This window comes from Pygocentrus nattereri, chromosome 13 (genome assembly GCF_015220715.1).
Source record: "Pygocentrus nattereri isolate fPygNat1 chromosome 13, fPygNat1.pri, whole genome shotgun sequence".
NCBI lineage: Eukaryota > Metazoa > Chordata > Actinopteri > Characiformes > Serrasalmidae > Pygocentrus > Pygocentrus nattereri.
This window is the reverse complement of record NC_051223.1, coordinates 11153266-11157891: the sequence shown is the minus strand read 5'-3', so window position 1 is coordinate 11157891 and position 4626 is coordinate 11153266.

The window sequence follows — 4626 nt, the reverse complement described above, 5'->3', positions numbered from 1 at the left end:
TATTTACCCTCACAAACTGAAAACGATCGGTCAAGTATGATTTGAACCACGATAAGGCAGTTCCAGTTATACCGACCATTTTCTCTAATCTTTCTAGGAGGATATTATGATCTATTGTATCAAAAGCTGCGCTCAGATCAAGAAGTACCAGTAAAGAAACGCAGCCTTGGTCAGCGGCAAGAAGCAGATCATTTGTTATCTTAACTAGAGCTGTCTCAGTGCTATGATGAGGCCTAAATCCAGATTGGAATTTTTCATAGATCTGGTTTCTTTGCAGATAAGAGCCAAGTTGTTGGGCCACGGCCTTTTCTAAAATCTTAGAAATAAATGGTAAATTTGAAATAGGTCTATAGTTAGATAGTACACTAGGATCAAGATTTGGTTTCTTGATCAAAGGTTTAATTACTGCTAGTTTAAAGGCTTTGGGAACATGCCCCAGGTTTAATGATGAGTTTACTATTGTTAATAGTGGTTTAATTATGTCTGGTAATACCTGTTTTAATAGTTTTGTGGGAACTGCATCAAGTGTACAGGTTGTGCAGTTTGATGAGGAGATAATTTTCTCCAGTTCTAACTGATGTAGTGATTATTCCAGATTTTCCACTATTTTCCATCATCAACATTCCATATAAACTCAGAAGACTCGTGTAGGTTCTCTGTTGGTGCTGGATGGTAAATAAATATATATCTGTGTTGTAGTCATGGCAACGCCTGGTTCCTATCACCTCCACTGTAAAGATGTCTGAACAATTTCACATCAAACCACTCTGGATCTCTCTGTTTACACCTCACACACGGAGTTATGCAGGCAATTAGAGGAATCAGCGGAATAAACCTATACGGTGGATTTTGTAAATCAACAGCATAGATCAGAAAATCAGTAATATAGTAAATTATATTCGGGGTTTGGAACCCAAATATAAGCATAAGCAACTAAACTAGGGGTTTGTGTTGGGACAGTGAGGTGCTGAGATTCAGTTAAGTAGTAACAGAAGCATGGAGAGTGACCCAGCAGTCTGAGGAGAACACCTCCAAGGTCAGCCAATACACAACAGCATGGATCCAAACATGCATCTCCTCCCTGCACCTCTCTAACCTGCAGGCTGATGAACAACCATGTTCAGGAAGTGCTGAACGAATGCAACACTAGGCTGTAATACTGGATTTTGCAGTGCTGGTGTTGCTAAAAAGCTGCAATATGCAAATAAGATCTTTCATGTGTGATGCACTGAGACTCACTCACTCCTGACGAACTTCAGTTTTGATTAAAAAAAAGTAGTTAAGTAATCAATTTGATCCAAAAACATACATTTGGGTCAAAATAGCACAAGCCAAATCACATATGTGTTATTAATCTGAGTCAAATTACTAATATATATAGATATTTTCAGGATATAAAACCAGAAGTATTTTCCAATAAAATTCAGATTATCACTGCTGTTGGAAGAAAACCTTGTATCTCCAAAATGTAACTTTACAGGAGAAGGAAAAACCTACTCTACTTTTAATGTAAGTCAATGGAACCAGAATTTTCCCCAAGTCATTTTGGACCGTTTGCTTTGGTCCATTCAATTTACACACAATGTAAAGGGAAACACATATTTTTAAATTATGCCAAAAACAGAAAAAGGCCAAAAAACGGAGATACGTGGTTTTCCTCCTTATATCTAGGACTGTTTCCATTTGCACCAGATGGGGGGGGGGGGGGGGGGGGGGGCGACAAAGCTTATGAGTATGAAGGAAAAAAAACAGAGTAATAAAATAAAACAAATAAAGCCCCTCAAAACAAAGGTTTTGAAAGCGTAATCAGCTCTAATGCCGTCTTCCACATCACAACTCATGTTTCAGCTGAGTTAGTGTTGGTCTGTGTTATGTTTGAGCAGAACGGGTGGTGTCTTTAAATCGCACTGGCTAAAACAAATTATTCCATTATTCCTTCCTCGTCGTCTCCTTAGTGCGAGTATAAAGAAGCATATCATAGCGAGTGCATTAAAAATCACATCCACATCTTCATCCATAAAAACGACAACATGAAAAGGCATCACGGCGACTAAACGGCTCACAGCTGTGTGTGTAAATTTGGTTGCAGCAGCTGTTATAATGAGTAAGCCCTTCGCCCCTGGGCAAGACTCCCAACACTGCCTTTGCCTTCCTCTGTAAAGTGATCAAGCTATATGTCTTTCTGGAAAAGAGCAAATGGCAGAAATTGGGGGGGAAGTAATAACCATTTTTAATAAATCATTAATGATCTCAGCCCTGAATTACCCTACAATATCACTGTAGTCAGAACAAAATCTTGTTTCTCCATTTTTGCCATTTTTCAGTTTTTACCATATTTTGAAAACGCCTGTTGTTCTTTACACTGTGTGTAAATTTCATGATGAATGGACCAAAAGAAACGACCCAAAATTACTTGGTAAACCGTCTGGTTCCTTTGACTTCCATTAAAAGTGAACTGGGTTTTTTGCTTCTCCTGTAAAGTTACCGTTTTGGAGATACAAGGTTTTGTTCCAACAGCAGCGACATGCTTTTCTGATTATATGTTGGAGATCGTCAGTATTTAAAGACACTGAACAACTGCACTATTCATTATAACGAGAGGATAATCAGTCCTATTTAATTAGACACATTCTAGCACAGAACATGGTTCTTTAGTAAAGAAACTGGTTCTATATAGAACCATGAACACTCAAAGAACTCTATGCTTAAAGGGTTCTTTGTATCATGAAAGGGCTTTTCAGACTGAGAAAATGTGCTATTAACAGTTTTATATAGAACCTTTTGAAAAGGGTTCTACTACTGCTCCACGATTGACACTAACAACAGAAGATCATATATATTGGTTATATATAGAGTACTATATAGAACCATTCTCAAAAAGGTTCTAAATAGAACCATCTACAGCACATTCTGCATCCATCTATAGGACCCTGTCCCGATCATCATACAATTTTCTTTACTAAAGAACCCTTTCTTTACCAAGTTTTTAATACTGTACGTACAAAGTGAAACAGAAGGTTTTTGAAAGTGTTTTTTTTTAAAATGTGGCAGAACCAACGTACCAAATCTCAGAAAAAAACATCATGTTTATTGTGGAAAAGCACTGTGATATTTTAATATCGCCCAACCCTGAGCCTCAACGCCACCTAGTGGTCAATGTTTGATCAAATTTAAATTACATGCATTTCTTTCCATTTCGTTCGAGAACTTATTCTTTCCATTTCGTGGTTGGTTAGTGTAGTCTAAGACCTCTGCCTTCTACGCTGTAGACTGGGGTTCAATCCCCACCTGGGTAAGCACCCTACACTACACCAATAAGAGTCCTTGGGCAAGACTCCTAACACCACCTTCGCCTACCTATGTAAAATGATCAAACAGTAAGTTGCTCTGGATAAGAGCGTCTGCCAAATGCCATAAATGTAAATGTAAATGTTCCACACCTCTAGTGGACCGTTTGTCTTCAGAAACATGTTTGGAAATAAAATATTTTCTTCACTCTTTATTAAAAGATAGTGGTTCTACACAGAACCATGAAAGAACCATTTCCAAGCCTGAATGGTTCTTTGCATGGTGAAATTGTTCTTCAGATTGATAGAATGGCTCTGTAAAGCACCAAATAGGGTTTTGTTATTGTTACAAGCTTGACATCATCACAAGAACCCTGCTTGGTGTCATATAGCTCTACATAGAGCTTCAATTCTGTATATCTAGGACCATATGCAACATAACCTCCATCAATCTGAAGAAATATATCACCATGCAAAGATCCATTTGAAGTTCTTTAAGTGTTCATGGCTCTATAGAACCACCGTCTTTACTAAAGAACCCCTGAAGAACTGTCTTTAAGACCACATTTTCTTCACTGTCCAGCAACAAGGTGAGACGAAGCTAAGCAGAATGTTCACAAATGTTGCCCCGATTATGAGAAACTCAACACGTTGTTCTCACTCATTTTAGGACGCGATGCTGCTTTATGTCCTGCAGATGAATTCAGAGATGAAAGTGTGCAAAGATGAGGCTTCAAAAAGTGTGATAGTGTGCGGTCTATCTAGGAACCTCTGCAAATGAAGCTAGCAAAAGGCTCTGCAGCTTCACAGGGACCTGCGTCCTGATCTGCTTCCTTGAGCTTCAAACCTGAAGATCAACCGGTTCATCTGCAGCAGGATTCAGCTAGACGCCCAGAGACCAGCGTCGCGAGAAAGCATAAGACAAATAGGAAATTACTCCATGATTAAATGGGTAAGCTGTAAAAAGAGTTGCTTCAGAGTGGTTTGGTGTGAAATGCTCAGTTCTATATAAACTTACCAAGTCAGCCCTATTCACAGTGGTGGTGATAGGAACCAGACGTCCCCCTCTAAAAGCTCCCTCACAGAAAGTTCCTACTATTTTCCATCATCAATATTCCATATAAACTCAGTAGACTTATGTAGGTTCTCTGGTGGTTCTGGTAAATAAAATGTCTATATTTGTGTTGTAGTCATGGCGACCCCTGGTTCCCATCACCACCACTGTAAAGAAAACAGAGTTGCCAAGTATCTCTGTCTACATCTACGCATTAAACGTTGCTGATATTTTTTTAATTTGGTGGAATTGCGCTTTAACAAAAAGACAGCTTGGAACATTATA